Genomic DNA, 21,832 nt, shown 5'->3' with positions numbered 1-21,832 from the left:
GGTTGGGTGATAGACGGAACGCATATCCCTATCTTGGGACCGGACCATTAAGGCAACCAGTACATAAACCGAAAGAGGTACTTTTCAATGGTGCTGCAAGCACTGGTGGATCACAAGGGACTTTTCACCAACATCAACGTGGAATGGCCGGGAAAGGTACATGACGCTCGCATCTTTAGGAACTCTGGTCTGTGGGAACGGCTGTAGCAAGGAACTTACTTTCCAGACAGAAAAATAACCATTGGGGATGTTAAAATGCCTATAGTTATCCTTTCGGACCCAGCCTACCCCTTAATGCCATGGCTCATGAAGCCATACGCAGGCACCAACAGTAGTCAGGAGCTGTTCAACTATAGGCTGAGTAAGTGCAGAATGTTGGTAGAATGTGCATCTGGACGTTTAAAAGCGCGCTGGTGCAGTTTACTGACTCGGTTAGACCTCAGCGAAACTAATATTCCCATTGTTATTACTGCTTGCTGGGTGCTCCACAATATCTGTGAGAGTAAGGGGGAGACGTGTATGGCAGGGTGGGAGGTTGAGGCAAATCGCCTGGCCACTGATTACGCGCAGCCAGACGCCAGGGTGGTTAGAAGAGCACTGCAGGGCACGCTGCGCATTAGAGAAGCTTTGAAAATCAGTTTCATGACTGGCCAGGCTACAGTGTGAAAGTTCTGTTTGTTTCTTGATGAAAACCCACCCCCTTGGTTCACTCTACTTCCCTGTAAGCCAACCACCCTCCCCTCCCCTCTTTGATCACCGCTTGCAGAGGCAATAAAGTCATTGTTGTTTCAAATATATACATTCTTTATTAATTCGTCACACAAATATGGGGATAACTGTCAAGGTAGCCTGGGAGGGGTTGGGGAGGAGGGAAGCACCGGGTGGAGGAGGACCGGAGGATGGAAGGACAAGGCCACACTGCACTTCAAAAGCTTATTGAATGACAGCTTTCTGTTGCTTGGGCAGTCCTCTGGGGTGGAGTGGTTGGGTGCCCGGAGGCCCCCCACCGCATTCTTGGGCGTCTGGGTGAGGAGGCTATGGAACTTCGGGAGGAGGGCGGTTGGTTACACAGGGGCTGCAGCGGCGGTCTGTGCTCCTGCTGCCTTTCCTGCACCTCAACCATACACCGGAGCATCAGTTTGATCCTCCAGTAGCCTCCGCATTGCATCCTGCCTCCTCTTATCACGCTGACACCACCTTTCCTCTCGCTCACCCCTCATCTCCTCGTGTTCCTTTTGTGCTTTCCTGGATTCTGATATGGTCTCCCTCAATGCATCGTGCTGGGCTCTTTCAGCGTGTGAGGCCTGCATGAGCTCAGAGAACATTTCATCGCGAGTGCGTTTTTTTTTGGCTTCTAATCTTTGATAGCCTCTGGGATGGAGATGATAGGGGGAGCGTTGAAACATTTGCAGCTGTGGGAGGGAAAAAAGGGAGATTAGTTTTTTAAAAAAAGACATTTTAGAGAACACTCTTTCATGGTGAACCAAGCTGTTAACATTACATAGCACGTGTGCTTTCTTTACAAGGTCGCATTTTGCCTCTTATATCGCGGGCCTGCCAGTATGGTGTGAAAGATCACACACATAGGGCTGGCGGGCAACAGAATTCAGCTTGCAGGCAGACATAGTAAGCCACAGTCTTTTGGCTTCTTTAACCTTCCTAACATGTGGGAATGGTTTCAAACAGCACCCCCCTCATTTCACATACCAAACACCTGTTGGGTTGGCTCTTTAAAATGGGTTGGGCATTTAAAAGGAGGGGCTGCAGTTTTCGGGTTAACGTGCAGCACAAAACCAACGCCCCCCACCCCCTCACTCTCTGGGATGATCGCTTCACCCCTCCCCCCACCGCATGGCTAACAGCTGGGATGATTTCTGCTCAGCCACAGGCAAACAGCCCAGCAGAAATGGCCACCTCTGAATGTCCCCTTAATAAAATTCCCCTATTTCAACCAGGTGACCATGAACGATATCACTCTCCTGAGGATAACACAGAGAGATAAAGAACAGATGTTGCTTGAATGCCAGCAAACACCGGGACCATACGCTGCCATGCTTTGTTATACAATGATTTTAGACTACGTGCTGCTGGGTGGTAAAGTGTCCTACCATGGAGGACAGAATAAGGCTGCCCTTCCCAGAAACCTTTTGCAAAGGGTTTGGGAGTACATCCAGGGAGCTTCACTGAGATGTCCCCGGAGGATTTCCGCTCCATCCCCATACACGTTAACAGACTTTTCCAGTAGTTGTACTGGCCGCGAATGCATCTCAAGTCTTCAGGGCAAATTAATCATTAAACACGCTTGATTTTAAACCATGTATTATATTTACAAAGGTACACTCACCAGAGCTGCCTTCTCCGCCTTCAAGGTCCGGGAGCCCAGGTTGGGAGGGTATTGCATCCAAGGTGATAAACAGTTCCTGGCTGACGGGGAGAACGGTTTCTCTGCTTGCCTGGTGTGCACTATCATCTTCCTCATCCCCCAAATCCTCATCCTTGTTGCATGAGACTCCCCCCTTGCAGGAGTCCACGTACAGGGGAGGGGCAGTGATAGGGGCACCCCCTAGAATTGCATGCAGCTCATCATAGAAGTGGCATGTCTGGGGCTCTGACCCCGAGTGGGCATTTGCCTCTTGGATTTTTTGGTAGGCTTGCCTAAGCTCCTTAAGTTTCACTCGGCACTGCTGCGGGGCTCGTGATCTCCTCTGTCCTTCATGCCCTTGGAGATTTTTTCAAATATTTTGGCATTTCTTCTTTTGGAATGGAGTTCTGATAGCACAGATTCGTCTCCCCATACAGCGATCAGACGCATGCTGGAGCTCTTTTGCAATTCTGGGACTCCATGGTCACCTGTGCTGAACAGCTCACCACACTGGCCAAACAGGAAATGAAATTCAAAAGTTCGCAGGACTTTTCCTGTCTACCTGGCCAGTGCATCTGAGTTGAGAGTGCTGTCCAGCGGTCACAATGGAGCACTCTGGGATAGCCCCCAGAGGCCAATACCGTCAAATTGCGTCCACACTACCTCAAATTCGACACAGCGAGGTCAATTTCAGCACTAATCCACTCGTTGGGGATGAGTAGAGAACTGAGTTTTAAGAGCCCTTAAAGTCGGAAAAAATGGCTTCGTAGCATGGACGGGTGCAGGGATAAACTGATCTAACACTGCTAAATCCGACCTAAACTCTTAGTGTAGACCAGGGCTGAGAGTACATCACTCCATTGCTCTGTATTCTTTCATTGGTTCCCACTGCACTTCCAATGATAATTCAAACCCTAGCGCTAATACTCAAAATATTTTTGAATCAGGACTACGTTACCTCTGAAATTGACACTTTCACCCATGACTCAGCGAGACAGCTGTACTCTGAGAACTACACAGCTAACAAAATCTAGTTCAAAACGTGTGATAATCAGAGGTAGCATGTTTTTGATCAAGTGGGATGAGGTACCAGAAAAGAAGCCAAAGTCTGACTGCTTTTCAAACATACTGGAAGACCAGCCTACTCCCTAAAGTTTTTCCCACCATAATCAAAATCAAGAGAGAAAGTGGGCCTGGGAGCAGGGAAAGAACCACACCAAGCAGTGCTTTGCAGAGCCAGAAAAGGTTCTCTGGAGCATACACTCTTAGTTACTGTTCAAAATGGACAACAATGTATATCTAACTTACCTGCTCAATGGTAAGATATTATTCAGATAGCCTCTACAGAAAAGCTTAAGACAGACAGAAAACATCTGTAGTGATCTCTAAAGTTTTTCTAGTTTTACCAGATCAAATTTTACCTAGTTAGTATCATTGACAGATAAGGAGATCTACACAACTGGAATGTTAAAATCACTAGATATAACCTGTTTAGGAAGGATCGAGTGGGCAAAAGGCAAGGTGAACTGGCACTCTGTCAAAAATGGCACTGCCTGTTTCCAAGTCACCAAACGACTCAGAAACAAATAATCCTGAATGCCTATAGATCAATGTTCTAACAGATAAAGACCAAGATGGGATACTAGCTGGTGTCTGCTAGGGACCACCAAAAATCATACTAGATAACATGATGACTCAATCACCTATCTGTAATGTGTAGGAATAAAAGATTCATTATGAGGGAATCTGATCTGAGTGACATATACTGAAGGTCCCATTCTGTCTGCACTAAAATGTCCCTGGAATATCTAAAAGTTGTAGATTTCCCAATTCAAAAAGTGCTGCACCCAACATAAGGGAACTCAGTATTAGACCTCATCTTGACAAATAAAGAGAAACTGATCACAGAACTGAAAATTAGTGGTTGCTTAGGAGCAAGTAATCATGACTTTATTACATGTAAACAGAATAAAGTGCAAACCAGTAATATGTATACTTGGTGCTTTAAAAGATCCAAATTTCACAAAGCTGAAAACAATTATAAGCCAAATCAGCTGGGAGAAAGAATTTAAAGAGAAAACTGTGAATGATAATTGGGAACCGTTTAAGAACATCTTACTACATGCTCCAAAAGCCAGGATCAAGCAACAAGACCTCATGGGTTAAAAAAAACCCCAAAATAATTGGGCTTAGTGTAAGTGAAAGCATCTATAAAATAAAAAAATATATATATAACAAATGGAAAACAGGGGAATTTGATAGCAATTAATATAAACTGGAAACAAGGAATTATAATAAATTTGGAGGGAAAGCAAAAGGACACAAGGAGAAATCTTTTTTCAGAGTAACAGCCGTGTTAGTCTGTTTTCGCAAAAAGAAAAGGAGTACTTGTGGCACCTTAGAGACTAACCAATTTATTTGAGCACAAGCTTTCGTGAGCTACAGCTCACTTCATCAAAATCTATGGCTAGCAGAGTCAAGGACAAGGATAAAGAAACCAGAGTGATACAAAATCAACATGTCACACATTAAATGGATTAAGATCTGGCTAACGGATAGGTCTCAACATGCAACTGTAAATGGGAAATAGAGTGGGTGTAATTTTAGTGCGGTCCTGCGGAGATTGATTCTTGGCCCTACACTATTTAACACTTATCAGTGAAGAAAACATACAATCGTCACAGATAAAGATGAGCGATGACAAAAATTGGGGGAGTGGAAAATAATGAAGTGGACACATCACTAAAAAAGACCCATCTGGATTGCTTAGTAAACTAGGCACAAGCAAATAATACATGTTTTAATATGGCTAAATACAAATGCACAAACTAGGAAAAAAAAAGTAGGCCATATTTACACAACAGGGTATTCTATCCTGGGAAGCAGTGACTCTGGAAAAGATTTGGGGATCATGGTGGATAATCAGCTGAACATGAGCTTCCAGCACAACACTGTGGCCAAAAAGGCTAATGTGATCCTTGGATACATAAACGGAAGAATCTCAAGTAGGAGTAGAAAGGTTATTTTACCTCTGTATTTGGCACTGGTAGAACCACTGTTTTAATATTGTGTCCTATCCGGGTGTCCACAATTTAGGAAAGATGTTGATAAATTGGAGAGGGTTCAGGGAAAAGCCAAGAGAACGATTAAAGGATTAGAAAACATGCCTTACAGTGACAGACTCAAGGAGCTCAATGTATTTAGCTTAAGAAAGAGAAGGTTAATGTGGACTTAATTACCGTCTGTAATTATCTACGCAGGAAACAAATATTTGATAATGGGCTCTTCAATCTAGCAGAGAAAGGAATAAAACACTTCAATGGGTGGAAGCTGAAGCTACACAATTCAAACTGGAAATAGGACATACACTTTTAATAGTGAGGGTAATTACCACAACAGTTGGTAAATTGTTCCAGTGGTTAGAGTCTCCATCACTGGCAATTTTAAAATCAAAAAGGAATATTTTTCTAAAAGATATGCTCTAGAAATTATTTTGGGGAAGATGCATGACTTGTGTTATACAGGAAGTCAGACTGATGATCACAATGGCCCCTTCTGGCCTTGGAATCTATGAATAAGTCTACTAAAGATCTGACCATTCCTACTGATGAGTAGGGGGAGGGATAGCTCAGTGGTTTGAGCATTGGCCTGCTAAACCCTGGGTTGTGAGTACAATCCTTGAGGGGGCCATTTAGGGATCTGGGGCAAAAATTGGGGATTGGTCCTGCTTCAAGCAGGGGGTTGGACTAGATGACCTCCTGAGGTCCCTTCCAACCCTGACCTTCTATGATTCTATGTTATGTGAAAGATACTCAGATGCTCATGTGGAAGATACTTAGGCTTGGAAGGATTAGATTTTTCTAGGTCAATTTCACCGTACACATACAAACCAATGAAAAAGTATTTTCATAGGTAATCATCAAAATTTACAGATAGGTAAAGTAAGAAAAGCACTGTTTGAGAATTTCTTAGAGTTTGAGTTAAGGATATCTACTTTCTGTATTTTGACATGTGATATTGACAATTCGTGTTTTAATGGCTATAAAGTTTTTTGAATCTCAACGTCTACTGTCATTAAATAATTATTGTAGGATCATCCCATAATTGCCCACAACACCGAAAATTTAAATAGATCAAAATAAAAAAAATGCTCAAAACCCATAATTTTGTGTAACTGCAAAATTTTTAAATCAAAATAGAAAAAAATGCTTGAACACATCTATATCAGTCAAAATTATAAAAAAATCCAATTCTGCCAAGACGAAAGATACTTTATGTGGAAAGTGTTTGTACCCCTAATCTTACAACTTGCTTTAAGACAGTAAGATCTTTGGGGTGGAAATAGCTTTTTACTGTGTGTATAGCACCTAGCACAACTGAGCTCTAGATTCTAACTGTAGCCTCTAGGCACTACCGTAATCCAAATAATACATTAGAACAGCTAGAAAACACTGAAATGTGACTGGACAGGAAGCAACATACTCCACTTTCAAAGCACTGAAATCTACTCAGAGGTTAAGAGAATGTTCAACTCACCAACAGAAACTAGTGTTAGTTGATGAGAAAATACAGCAGAAATATTTAAACCACAACAGTTACTAGACAAAAATCTTCATGGTAATTATTTTTCCTACACTGAGCATGTCTCATTTCTAAACTGATGACTTGCTAGTTCATTTGAACAAGCAGCAGTAACCATCTATAGGCATAACTTTTCTGAGGCCCTCTAGTGGTGAACAATTTCTAGAATTAATTTTCTTCAGCTGAGCCTTCCAAACACTTGTTCTTTGGAAAATAAATGCATCAAACTGTTTTCAATACTCTACAGCTATGTGAGCTGCAAACCACAAACATCTAACAAACAAAATGTAAGCAGTTTAAGAGCCTATATCAAAACTTATAAAGTACCCAAATTGCAATTCTTTCCATGATGGGTTGTTCTGTACTTGGCTATTACTGCTACAGAAAGACAATTAGCAGGTAAGGTATCTATTTTTCAGCTCTTCATGTGCCAGCTTACAATTAATGGATCTGATTAGCAAATCCTCAACTACAATATAGGAAGCTATATTTGCAAAGAAAATTGATAACAGTGATCTCACTGACCCTAAAGAAAATCAGCCAGGACTTGGGGTATTGAACACACAAACTTTCCTGCAACTCATGTTGAGTACCTGAAAGCTCCTGGCAGATGCTGTGGATGAGCTGGTGATGCCTGAGATACTGGCCTCCATTATGAATATCTCCCATTCTAAATGCCTCTCAGCTGAACATGGTGACATGCCATAACAATTGCTGATGAGAGCTGGAGATCCTCCTGGAAAGGATGATCTTATCCTAGTTCTGTGGAAACTGAGATCCCTCTCTTAAAAGGAACAGCAAGAGAGCCCTAAAATGTAACCTGGCCCAGGACACTAATATTTCAAAGATCACTAGCTTCCCTCTAAGAAGAAACAATTTTTTCTCTTTTTAATTTTGCTCATTCTGTAGACAGATCATTTCTACAGTTATACTCAAGTGACCCCAAGACGTTCATCTTCTGTCGTGGGGTTAAAGAGCCTTTGTGCACCAGAACTAGGCTGTGGATAAATTCTAGACAGTTCAGATTACTGCTAGTGCTGCTGGATATGATGAAGGTTGAATTAGTCAATTACACAGACAGGACACTAATGCAATCCCTTTCTTTCTTTAGGGCTACTGCTTTCACCCACAATTTTGGTTAAGATCTTTGAATATTTAGCCAGAACAAAGAGCAGAGCATAATAGTGGACATGCTGAGAACTAAAGTAAGAATGAATATTGCTGAGCACACTGGAGATATAATGTAAGTGAACATCTTGGAGATTCACTGATGCTAATAACCAGATGGATTTATGGTCAGAACAATGGATTTTGAATACTAAATTTATTAATTGTCTTGTTTGCAAACTGGTTTATTTAACATTCAGTCAATCCTCAGTTTATTCTGAACAATAAAATGGGTACAACTCCTCAGCATCTCTTAGGTTCTGACATTGCAAATGTTGCTCATGCACTTTGGGGGAAGGGGATATAGGAGCTTGGATTCTAGCCCTCTTTTCTTGCTATCTGGAGAGACAGAAGTTACCTTTAAATAACAGAGCCATGAATTTTATACTTTTCTGTGAGACCTTGGATAAACTATTCTATAAATACACACACAAGGACATAACATTTAGTGAGGCCAAAGAGTAATCCTGTGCCATATACGAAACTGGAGATAAAGAACGTTTGGATTTTTTTTTTTTAATTTTATGGAGCCCCATCAATGTGCTTATTCAAGGAACTCTTGGGAGATACAACACCTTTCAAGGTATGTCTACACTGCAATTAAAAACCCAGGCTGGCCCATGCCAGCTGACTAAGGCTTGTGGGACTCAGGCTAAGGGGCTGTTTAACTGACGTGTAGAAGTTCAGGCTCAGGCTTTGGGACCCTTCCCCCTTGCAGGGTCCTGAATTACTGAATTTAAACTTTCTAATGCTTTCATGGGACTTTCGGTCCCTCATCCTTGTTTAAGGACGGTTTCCACCTTCAGCTTCTTATTACCTATACAATTGTTCTCACTGTTAATCCATAAGAGATGCTATTAAAATAGAGGCAGGAAGTATTTTTTGCTCCATCCAAGCACCTACCAGCCAAAGCTTTTCAATCCCAAGATTTCTTCCAAACAAGGCATCTTTGATGATGCTGATCTCAGGCTTTCACAAAAGAGCCTTATAAAATCAGCAGGGGGGCAGAAAAACCTTGTATTTTTTTTTCTGAATTCTAAACTGCTATTTAAAGGGCTGTCTATTAGAAACTAGATTTTTTTCAAATTAGTCAAGTTGAAAGCATCTCTAACTAATCCTCAAGCCACTCACAGGAAGTAAATTGATAAGTATTATCCCCATTTTACAGATGGGGAAAGTAGACAGTGCTTGTGATTCTCCCAGGGCCACATAGCAAGTCAACAGTAGAGATGGAATTAGAACTCAGGAGTTCCTGGCTGCAGTCCCTATATTCAAGACATAAAACCAAACTGTACCTCTAAAAGTGATGTTTTCTACATACTGATATGCAAATAAAAACTTGGAGAGGGGATAAATAGATTTAAGATAAACACATTAATTTTCACTATCTAGAGTTAGTGTACAGAATGCTATGGAAACTCCATGTAACACATATCTCTTGGATCTATGCCCACCCGAGTGCTTTTTTCTCCTTCTCTGTTCTCCTAGCGAACACTGTGCAAAATACCACCAACTCTCTACAGCTGTTTACTTTAAAATGAAATTTGTTGAATCCACCAGCTTGTAAAAGAATCAACAATTTTTTTAAGTGATTGAAATCTTACTGTACTGTAGCTGGATGTGAATGAGCACTTTGTCACTTGCTGCTACATCTGGCTCCACATTTACTCAAAATAGCAAGACTTTTTCTTCTTCTTCTTTTTTTTTTTTTTTTTTTTAAGGGTAGGAAGAATCAAGCTCAATCACACTAAGCTTGCAATTGGCAAGACCAGGGTAAAGTTCACATTCAGATTTAGAGGCTGAAGGAAAAATGGACTGAAACCTGATTTAGCAACAACAAAATTAGTAACCATATTCTAAACAAGTTCACAAAATTGATGACACTCATGAACACGTGCCAGGTTCTATTATTTACTCAGGTTTCAGAGTAGCAGCCGTGTTAGTCTGTATTCACAAAAAGAAAAGGAGTACTTGTGGCACCTTAGAGACTAACCAATTTATTTGAGCATAAGCTTTCGTGAGCTACAGCTCACTTCATCGGATGCGTTCAGTTAATTCCTTTCTATTCAGATAGCAAAAACTCATCTAACAACTCATCGTTTTGCCTTGATTACTGCAATCTACTCCTTTTTGACCTCCCTGACACCCACATAATCCCTCTGCAATTCATACAAAATGCACCATTCAAGATGATCATTTGCCTAACCTGATCTGACCGAAGTTTTCATTTATTTGAATCCCAGTGATTCAGTCCCATGATGGCCTCCCTTCTTCACCTCATCAAATTCAAGATTCATGTAACTGCCTTCAAGCCCCTACATAAAACTTTGCCAATGCTTCCTGGTCTGCTCTTGTACCTTCTCTGCCTCACGATGCCAGCTTATATGCCCTTTAGTCTGCTTCTCCAACTAACATCTCCATGCTTTCTTCTGCACTTCTCCTTACACGTAGAACACTCCCTGAACAGGGTGGATAAATATCAATGGTTTTTTTAAAAATCAGATTTTTATAAAATAAAAAATTCCAATTTAAATTTTAAGTACACTTTTTTTAAAAAATACATCTATTTAAAATTAATTTGAAATGATGTCAACCTATGTTAAGACCTAAACTTATTACAATCTAATAAAATAATTCAAATTAAATAAAAAAATATTAAGCAGTGCACATTTGGTGCAAAAGTTTTAAAGAAAATCAAACCGCTGAACTAGTTGGAAATATCTGGCTAAGCTTTTGATATCTAGTTGGAAATCACTGGCTAAGCTTTTGTTGGCAGTAGCCTTTTCTGTATGCGCAAACAGAATATTTTCTTCATTTCAGTTTATTCAGCTAGTTCAGTTACGGCCAGTTCATTCAAAGTTAAGAAACCAGGTAGAAGCTGGAAAAGCAGGAAAGCTTGTTTTCCTCTTTCTATGAATAAACACTAGGTGTCAGAATAAAATCTACTAATTCTAAAAACATTCAAAGACACAGGTAACCATAAACAATCAGTGTAATTCTCCAACTACAAATAACACTTCCTTTGTTTAATAAATCTGTTAGGTTTAAATGATAAATACATTCTGATACATTTTTCTTCTTCTGTCTCCAGCATATTTGAGGTAGTTTTATTTAACTTATAAATGTAAAATGCTGTTTTTGTGCAATTTTTAATTGCATTCTAGTTTTCATCCAAAGTAGTCTGACATAAGTCATAAGTAAAAATTATTAAACATCTAGCAAATAAGAAATACATAATTCACCATTTTTATCATAAAAATGTAAAAATTTAGAACTCAATAAATATATGTTAAGCTATATAATCACTTAAATAAATGTGTACAGATACAGTGTTTCCTCCTGGTTAACAAAGCACAGAAATTAGTGTAAATTAATGGTTATATTTAGTTTTACATGAACATGTTTTAATGGTTACCAACCTATGAGACCCAGCATTTCATTAGGAAAATAACTAAAATGTGCAAATGCAAAACACAATCAATTAAATCAGGGTTTCCTGTTTGCCGACTTAAATCATATTTAAAATCAGTTCTTTAAATCGATCCACCCTGTTCATCACTGAATCCACAAGACCATTACCCTCTCCTCTTTCAAGTCCCTTTTTAATACCCACCTCTCCTGTGACCCCTACAAGAAATCAATGAATGATAGCTTTTATTTATTTAAAAAGTTCAAATATTTTTAATTAAAAGTTGTGCAGGTAACTATCTGATGAAACCATGTGATGTTACCTACATTATCTGTGCTCTCTCTCCCAATGCTTGCTCTACTCACTATGAAGTCTTTTTTCAAATCAGACAGTAAACTTTTTCAGAGCGGAGAACATGCCTTTCCTATGGGTTTGCACACCACCTAATACAACGACGTCCTGATCAAGGCCTTTGTGTACATCCATAATACGATAAGTAAATAGCAACAGTAAATACATTAATCCGGTATGCCAAACATGACTATGTTAAACCAGAGCGATGAATGCTGACTTATGGCCCACAATCATGATAAGATAATTGTTTAAGACTCTTATACTTTGTCATTTAATCATGCTCTTTCTCACCTGTTCCTTTCTATTTTTGTTCTAGGGTATGTGTAGTTTCTGTGATTTTACATTTGAGTTTATGGAATTTTTACTTTATAAAAAAGAAGCATCGATAACCTCTTACTTCAGAAAGGAATAGCTTGTAGTACTATGAAGCTTTCAACTACATTGTTCAATTAATTTATTCCTGGATGGTTCAAGTCACCAGACATTATTGTAGATTTTGTTACCTCCTCCAATCCCTGTCAACATTCTTATGTCACCATCACTATTCTGATCCAGAAGCCAGCTCTTATACCCCCACTATTATATTTCTATTCTTATTATATGGGACTTTTATCCATTGAGATTCTCCTTCATGGCCCTCTCTATTCAGAACTTCTCTTTCAACAGGGTATAGAACACTTTACGTATTTAAGCGCATTAACTAGTTTGTATGAGGCAGTGTGAAACAGTGGCTAGATCACTGAACTGGAAGTCAGGAGATCCTGAACTGTATTCTTTTTGGCTGTGCCAATGACCTGATACGCAACCTTCAGCAAGAAATTTTACCTCTCTAATTCAGTTTCCCCATCTGTAAAATAGGTATATGTATATAGTCTACAGATAAGAAATGCTATAGGAGTTAAATATTATACTAAAAAGACAGAATGAGGGTTGGATAGGTCTATGGTGTATATATGAAATACAAGGGTTGAAATGTTAATTTCACTGTCTTATCAATTAAGGATGCATTACAGAATATGACATGATTTCATAGGTGTCACATGTGGTGGGTGATGCACATATTAGAATGCTTAATGAGAGTTCATGGCTTATATACTAGACCAGGGGTCGGCAACCTTTCAGAAGTGGTGTGCCAAGTCTTCAGGTTGTGTGTGCCAGTAATACATTTTAACATGGTTTAGAAGGTCTCTCTCTCTCTCTAAGTCTATATATTATATAACTAAACTATTGTCGTATGTAAAGTAAACACGGTTTTCAAAATGTTTAAGAAGCTTCATTTAAAATTAAATTAAAATGCTGATCTTACGCTGCTGGCCCGCTCAGTCCACTGCCAGCCTGGGGTTCCATTCACCTAGGCCGGCAGCAGGCTGAGCGGGGCCTGTGGCCGAGACCCTGGCTGGCAAGGGGCTGGCAGCCAGAACCCCAGACCGGCAGCGGGCTGAGTGGGGCTGACAGCTGGGACCCCAGACTGGCAGTGGGCTGAGCCACTCAGCCCGCTGCCGATCTGGGGTTCCGTCCACCGGCTTCTGCCAGCCAGGGTCCCGGCTGCCAGCCATGCTCAGCACGCTGCTGGTCTGGGATCCCGGCCCTGCCCACACAGAGTGGGTACCTACCTTTTCCCTGGTTCTAGCCCATTCTCTTCCTCTCTGTCTGCACTGAGCTGAGGGTGGGAGTGCGCTGAGCACAGGGCTGGGGGTGAAGGAGCAGGCTGGGGGTTGGAGTATAGGGTCTGGCCAGGAGCTAGAATGAGGGAGGGGGCTCAGGAGGTTTGGGTGTGGAGTGCCTACCTGGGCAGCTCCCATTTGGTGCAAGGGGTGCAGGCAGGAATGGGGGGGGTGTGTGCAGGAGCTCCCATTTGGTGCTCACGGTGGGGGTGAGAATGTAGGGGGTGCAAAAGTCAGGGCACGAGGTGTGAGGGGCTGGGTATGTGTGGGGGTGCAGGAGTCAGGGCTGGGGGTGTGTGAGGAGGGTGCAGGAGTTAGGGCATGGGGGGGCTGGGTATGTGTGGGGGGTTCTGGAATCAAGGCTGGGGTTGTGGGGGGTGCAAGGGTCAGGGCAGAGGTCTGGGGGTGTGTGGGGGGGTGTAGGGGTCAGGGCAGGAGGCTGGGGTGTGTGAGGGGTGCAGAGATCAGGGCAGAGGCTGGGGTGTGTGTGAGGGGGGTGCAGGGGTCAGGGCAGAGGGCTGGGGGTGTAGGCTGGGGTCGTGGGGGTGCTCCCAGCCCCCCGCCCAGAGCCGCTCACGGCAGGGGACTGGAGGGGATATGCCCTGATTCCACCCCCCTTCCCCAAGGCCCCGTCCCCACCTCTTCTCTGCCTCCTCCCCGGAGCAGCGAGTACACTGAGGCCCTGCTTCTCCCCCGCCCTTGCAAGGGCCATCAGCTGATCAGTGGCAGGGAGGGAGAGGAGGAGGGGCAGGCAGGGGGGCTGGGGTGGAAGCTTGCCTGCCCTGCAGCAGCAGCAGGCAGGACCAAGCTTCTACACCCTGCCCCTGTGCCAGGGGTGGGGGGGCTGGCGGAGAACAGCAGGCCGGGGTGGGCAGGATTTTTAAGGGTACGCTGCTGCCTGCCGGGGTCCCGGCCTGGGTTCGGCAGGGAGTGCTGACGCGGCCGGCAGCTGGGACCCAGCAGGCAGGCAGCAGCGTGCCATTAAAAATCGGCTCGCGTGCAGTCTTTGGCACACATGCCACAGGTTGCTGACCCCTGTACTAGATGATGAAGATGTACAGAGTGCAAACATAAGACCATCTCATGCTATTGGGCTCTAGAGAGCGGGCAGAAGAATATGAGAGCTGATTTAAGGTTCTTTGGGCTACCTTACCTTTGTGTTTCCGATTTTTAATTAAAAAGTGTTCACTTTTTTTTTTAAAAAAATACAGCATAGTTAAGTTCTCTCACCACCCTTTAATTATTGATATACATATTTACTACCTTAACTCCAGCTTTATTATTTATGCCCCGCATTATGAAGGGTAATGTACCAGAAACAATAAAACAATATTTCACTTTGAATTCTCTCTATACTGCAAAGAGAATGCCTTTCGTTATGCTGAACAAGAACTAAGGTTGCAATATGGAAATTAGGAACAAAGATTCAGGTTTTGTTTTCTAAAGGTGTTAGGCTAGAGGATCAATTTACCAAACTTTAACCAGCTTTAAGATCAGAAGCATTACCTGGTTAGGATAAGAGAATCAGGCTCATGGTGTAATTCTGCCTCTCTCCAACTGTGGGGCAAAACATGCTGTCTACATTCCACCTGATATTAATTTCTACTTAACAGCATTGAAGTTCTGGAGCAATATATTACATTTAATTTTCCATAATCGGAACAGCATCATGATTTGTATCAACGGCCCTGTGGCATGTCAATTGTTTAAATTACTTTCTATACACTCATAAGAGTTGTAGACATGAATAGTTTCATTGTTTGTTAGTTGCTGAACTGAGAATGTCTTCCTTTTTATAAAGCATAACTAAATGGATTTTGCTGTTCAGTATTAATGTTATATTAACTGATTTTTAGACAATTGTTGGCTCCCAGGAGGAAATCAAGTGGAACTGAAATATTTTGGAATATATTTGTCTTTAAAACTGGGGAAAAAACCACCAACACAAGAGATGTTTTCTTACATTTACATCTTAGAAAAGCTAATGTGTTTTTAAAAAAGTTTAAAAAAAGTTTAAAAAAAAGGAACTACTCATTCTACACTAATATCTACTAGAACAGATCCTGGTTTCTGCTCTCTTCACTTCTTGAAGAGAGATTAGAATATTTCTTGTAGTATTACTAAGAAGTTCAACACAAGCACCATTTGGTTTAACTGTTATTTTTTATGGTTTAGTTACCTTATAACAAAATTCAAAATCCTTTTAACAACAAAACTGATCTGATTAGAAATAAATCTAACCTCTACTGAAACAACATACTTGCAATGATATTTTGAATGTTTCCACAGGAATCCTTCCCTTATTCACTACACATCCTGCATATAAATGACTTACTGCTTGTCTATCTGACAGACATACAGAGTAACACACAGTGGAAGAGGCTACGCAGATGCAACTAGTGTAGAAAGCACTTCTAAAAAAAATCAGGCCAGCTCTATTTAGGTGTCTAACTATGATTTAGGAGAGCTGAAGATTCTGGCCTGTGTTGTAATATATGCTTTACAAAGGGGAGGGGGGGGAGGAATTAAGATTGCATGAGCAACCCTAACACTGGCATTTCTTTACTCCTAGGTACTGTATAAACACAGAGTAAGAGACAATCCTGCTCCAAAGAACTTAATTCACCTCATCCACATACCATGAGCCCAGGTTCATGTATAATAACAGCCTGTCTCAGAAATAATACAAGCAACAGCCCCTTTCCCCTTCCATGGCTACTGAAAAGGCAGGGTGAATTCTCTGTGGAATCTGACATGGCCAGCTAAAGTGTCCAGTTAGTAAATAAAAGATTATGGATAAGAGTAAAGACTAGATGACTATACAGATCCATAACCATCACATAAGAACAGCCATACTGAGTCAGACCAATGGTCCATCTAACCCAGTATCCTGTCTTCCAACAGTGGCCAATGCCAGGTGCTTCAGAGGGAATGAACAGAACAGGTAATCATCATGATCCATCCCCATCATGAACAAAGGGGATTTATTTGAAGGATAACGAAAGGGACATTTCCACTGACCATAGCAGATAGTGCATTTTCCCATTAAAATATGCAGCTGTGGTCCATTCTGTGGTCCATCCATCCCAAGAATTCCCACATAATTTAGGAGAAACCACAGAGCCCCTCAACCCTGTTAAACACAGGCTCTGCTGTCAAAGGGCCTATCTCAACTCCACAAACAAATTGCTGACCATACTGTTGAGCAGTCCCCCATAAAAAGTCCCATAAAATCTGCCACTGACCAAGAAAGTAAGAACTCCATCCCTTCAAAATAAAACAATACACTGTTAACATGCTCCCACCCCTTCATAAACATGAGTAAAATCCCCTCGCCAAACAGGCCCAACAGACTAAGATCCATTCCTTCTTGTTCAAATACAGGTTTAGCTGCCTCATGGGTTATCTTGCAGATCACAGATGACTTTAGGGAACTCGGAAGCATACTGAAAAAGAATGTCCAAATGAACTTCTCTGTGATCCTTCCTGTCCCATGAGCAAAGGAATACAGAATGCAGAAAATTCTGAAAGCGAAGCACTGGCTAAGTGAGTGATGTAGGGTGGAGGTCTTTGGGTTTGTGAAATATTGGTGCATCTTCTTTGGTGAGAGACAGATGTATAGTTTGGATGGCCTCCAACTGAGTAGAAGGGGGACCAATCTTCTTGGGGACAGGCTGTCTAGAGTAAAGTAGTTAAACTAATAACAAAGAGGGAGGGCAAAACGAGGGAAGATATGAGTACTTAGCACAACAATCGAGATGATGAGAACATAATTAATCAAGCAACCTAAGGACATGGAGAAGAAATTCTTTAATAGCCTATAAACCAAAGCTAGGAGCCTGGGCAACAAACAAGAGGAAAGGAATTGTTCATTTATGAGCATAAATTATAATTAAGGCCCTATTTCATTTGTGATATTGTGGATCCTACAATATTAGGCTTCTACTGCACTTTTGATTTTAATTACCTTACTTTGCACACTCCATAATTTTGCATACATTTTGAGTATGCAATTAGTACTGCACTAACATTAAATACCTGTAAAATGTAAAAGGCTAAAATGACTAGACTTGGACTTTCTATAGCAATTGTGTTAAAACTTTTAGTCTTCTGAATTTCATATTGTACTGGTCACTTTTTATTTGTTAAACGAATGTAATATAGTTGCAGCAAAATGTCTGGTTATCAAAAAAATCTGTAGGCATAACATAATACTGGAGCCTTTATATATCATTCCAGCAATTTTTTTCTTAAACAAATAGGTCTACTCTGGCTTTTCCAAATTGCCGCTATTAATAAAGGTCCATTATTAGTTTTCTGCGATTTTCCATGTCTTGTCCTCAACTCAGCTGCAATTATTTTACCTCTGTATTTGGCACTGGTGCAACCACTGCTGGAATACTGTGTCCAGTTCTGGTGTCCACAATTCAAGAAGGATGTTGATAAATTGGAGATGGTTCAGAGAAGAGCCACAAGAATTATAAAAGGATTAGAAAACGTGATTTACAGTGATAGACTCAAGAAGCTCAATCTATTTAGTTTAAGAAAGAAGATTAACAGGTGACTTGATTACAGTCTATAAGTACCTACATGGGGAACAAATATTTGATAATGGGCTCTTCAATCTAGCAGAGAAAGGTATAACATGATCCAAGGGCTGGAAGTAGAAGCTAGACAAACTTAGGCTGAAAATAGGGCATACATTTTTAACAGTAAGAGTAACTAACCATTGGAACAACTTATCAAGCATCATGGTAGAGTTTCAATCACTTTTTAAAACAAGACTGTTTTTCTAAAAGATATGCTTAGGCACTATTTTGGGAAAGTTCTATGGCCTGTACTATACAGCAGGTCTGACTAGATCATCACAATGGTTCCTTCTGGGCTTGGAATCTATGAACTGTTAGGGAACCAACCTCTGAATCACAATATTTCCTGACTCCTGATTGCCCTATCCACCCATGTTCAAATACAGGCCAGACCATCAACAGTCACCCCTTCTCCAAACACAGGTTTGATCCTCATGGATCTCCTAGTTACTTACACTGCCCTATAACCATCGTACTGGAACACCTCAAATATTTAAAAAGAGAAAATCTCTCTCCCACACGCTTTCTGACAATAGGAGAAATAGTCTGATCAGTTTATTTTTTTAAATGTATGTGTGAGAGAGTAGGTGTGTTGTGAGCCTGTCTCTCCGTGCACAAAAAGTTTATTGAGGGAAAGCCAAGCCTAAGACGGGTTGTGCATGGAGTTCTGTGGTCATTTTATCTAATGCAGGAGAGTTCATAGACTAAGTCTACCTCCAGCGCAAGTTGAGTTTCTAAGGCATGAGCTTCGCCTATCAGTCTGCCACCCAGTCCCTTTCAAACACATGTCCTACTGCCAGGATCCCGCTCTCTGCACCTCAGATACAAGCTAAAGTCAAGTATTCCACATATCGTTCTGACCTGTCAGGATTTTCATCTCCCTTGCCCAAAGCACAGGCATCTCTGCTAGTGATCTTACATTTGAAACACAGGGCTTCCCAAAAGAAATCCCCATCTCCAAACTAATTGAACATGGAAGAGAATTCCTGCCAAATACAGGCACAACCGTCCGGGATCCTTGGCATCCAAATCAGTTGGTCAGAAAGCCCCTCGCATCTTCGTCTAAAACATAGGATAAACTATTAGGGTTTCCCTGGCCACCAGCCACAGGTTTAAGGAGGGGACATCCCCATTCCCAGCTAAACACCGGCTGAAATGTCAGAGGATTTCCTGCCACTTTCCCGCAACCTTGCTGGGAACCTACCCTTTCCCAAACACAGGCTTGGCTTTTAGCGATTCCCCTTGTTAACCCAAATAGAACAGATTGCCCAGGATTAATCTTGCCAACCTAAACACAGGCTAGAATGTCAGGTAGCCATCTCTCTTATCCCTTCTGACACAGGCTGGCCCAGGGATTTCTCTCCACTAGAAACACACAGATATATAGAGCTGTCATGGACCCACCCTCTCTTCACTCATGGGACAGACTGTCCGAAGTTCCCACAGCCAAAGTCTGGAACATCAATGATCCCTTTCCTCCCAAACAGGACTTCAAATTTAGGCCTTATCAAGAATCCTTACAAGCCTCAATGGGTATGTCTACACTGCAGCTGGGAGCAAGCCTCCCAGCCCAGGCAGACAAACTTCTGCTAGCAGGACTTGAGCTAACATGTGAATAGCAGTGTGGACGTTGCAGCTCGAGCTGGAGTTTAGGCTCTCAAGCCTATTGGGTTGAGAGCCCAAGCCACAACATCCACACCGCTATTTTTAGTGCGCCAGCTCAAGCTCTGCTAGCGAAAGTGTGTCTTTGTAGGCTGGGAGGCTTGTTCCAAGCTACAGTGTAGACATACTGAAAGTCAATGATCCCCTTCCCCGACCCCTCCAAATGTAGACCTATCCAAGATTCCTCACCCCCACCCTAAACACAGGCCTGTAAGGGATCTCCCTTGCAAATACAGACCCATCAGGGATTTCACTCCCCCAGATACTTGTATCTCCAAACACAGCATTTCCCAATCCAAGGCCATACCCCCAGGAAGAGTCAGACTAATGCAATGAGGATCCAGAGCAGATGAGAAGAACTGGATGACTCTGAATCTGACTACTGATCCATCCCCAATAAAAAAAATGTGAGACTGTGGGCACTTCCATGAAAGGCACTTGCTTTCCACCCCTACTACCAAAGGGCTCCTAATTAAACTGAATGGCCACATGAACAGCTAACTGACCTAAATACTCTCACACAAGCCTGATTACTAAAGAACTCCCTGCTTCCTAACACACAAGCCAGGCTGTGATGGATTCCCTCTCCCAAGGCACAGGGCCTGGCTCTCAGGGATCTCCCTGTTCCCTCCATGCACCAGGGGTGGGGCTGGCTGTCAGGGATCCCCCCCTCAAGGTACAGGACTGGAGGTCAGGGAATCTCCTCACCCGCCCTAAGACTCAGGCATGGCTGTCAGGGATTTCCCTCATCCCCTAAAAGCACAGACCCCAGCTGTCAGGAATCTCTCTCAGCCCCAGGCACGGGGGGGGCTGGCTGGCTGTCAGGGATATTCCTCTGCCTTCCCCAAGCATGGGACCTGCCTATCAGGGATCTTCCCCCCCCCCCCCCCCGCACGGGCTCTCATTCCCCCACCCCAGGCACAGCCCCTCGCCGTCAGGGATATCCATCTCCCACTCCCACACCAGGCACGGCCCCTGGCTGTCAGGGATCTCCCCCACCTCTAGCCGGCCCCCCAAGCAGGAGCCCCGGCTGTCAGGGATATACCCCCACCAGGCACAGGTCCTGGCTGTCAAAGATATTTCCCCCCCCCCGGCCAGGCACGGGCCCTGGCTGTCAGGGATATTCCCCCCCACCGCCGGCACGGGCCCTGGCTGTCAGGGATATCCCCTCCCCCCCCCCCCCGCCAGGCACGGCCCCCCAGCCCCCGCCGACACGGGCCCTGTCTGTCACGGATATTCCCCCCCCACCCCCCGCCAGGCACGGCCCCCCCGCCCCCCGCCGGCACGGGCCCTGGCTGTCACGGATATTCCCCCCCCACCCCCCGCCGGCACGGGCCCTGGCTGTCAGGGATATCCCCCCCCCCCCGCCAGGCACGGCCCCCCAGCCCCCGCCGACACGGGCCCTGGCTGTCACGGATATTCCCCCCCCACCCCCCGCCAGGCACGGCCCCCCCGCCCCCCGCCGACACGGGCCCTGGCTGTCAGGGATCCCCCCGCCTCTCGCCCGCCCCCAGGCACAGGCCTGGCTGTCAGGGATTCCCCGTACGTATCCACGGCCCAGGAGAGGGGGCTGGTGAGGGCCCGGGCGCCGCATGCGTGGGTTGTTGAGCATCCTGTTTATCGGGGACGGGACGGGGCGGGGCCCCTAACGCGGACCCCCTGCCCAGGCTCCCCTCCCCCCACCCCGGTCTCCGGGCCTGTGGAGGCTCCGGTCCCCGCCCGGCCCAGTCCGACACGACCCCCTCCTCACCGTGTCAGCGACAATACGGCCAAGGCCGGGGCCGGGTTCCTCCGCGCCGCATCCTCCCGGCCGCCCTCACGGACGGGGCCAGGGCGGGACCCGGACCAGCCCGCCGCCGCTTCAGCCCCTTCTCAGAGAGCCGAAGCAGCGAAACCAAAATGGCGGCGGCAGGCGCCAGCGGCAGCTCCAACCTCAGCGCGAGCGAGCGCCTCGTACCCCGCCCTCCTCGCGCCTGTCCACGCCCCCAGCAGACACACCCCCTGCTTTGCTCGGCCCCGCCTCCTCTGCAGATCCCATTCCCTT

At 43.8% G+C, this 21,832-nt stretch overlaps 1 protein-coding gene across 1 annotated transcript in view; it reads right to left on the bottom strand.

Annotated features, from left to right (window-relative positions):
* The window catches only part of ASH1L (ASH1 like histone lysine methyltransferase), a 155,310-nt gene extending 133,534 nt beyond the window's left edge, over positions 1–21,776 (bottom strand). The window contains exon 1 of the mRNA XM_073323624.1: positions 21,539–21,776. The gene's annotated coding sequence lies outside the window, so the exon portion shown is untranslated. The remainder of the gene's footprint in view (positions 1–21,538) is intronic.
* Between the last annotated feature and the right edge of the window lie 56 nt (positions 21,777–21,832).

This window comes from Lepidochelys kempii, chromosome 24 (assembly GCF_965140265.1).
Source record: "Lepidochelys kempii isolate rLepKem1 chromosome 24, rLepKem1.hap2, whole genome shotgun sequence".
Classification (NCBI taxonomy): Eukaryota; Metazoa; Chordata; order Testudines; family Cheloniidae; genus Lepidochelys; species Lepidochelys kempii.
The sequence above is the reverse complement of the archived record's forward strand: the minus strand, read 5'-3'. Positions and strand labels throughout refer to the sequence as shown.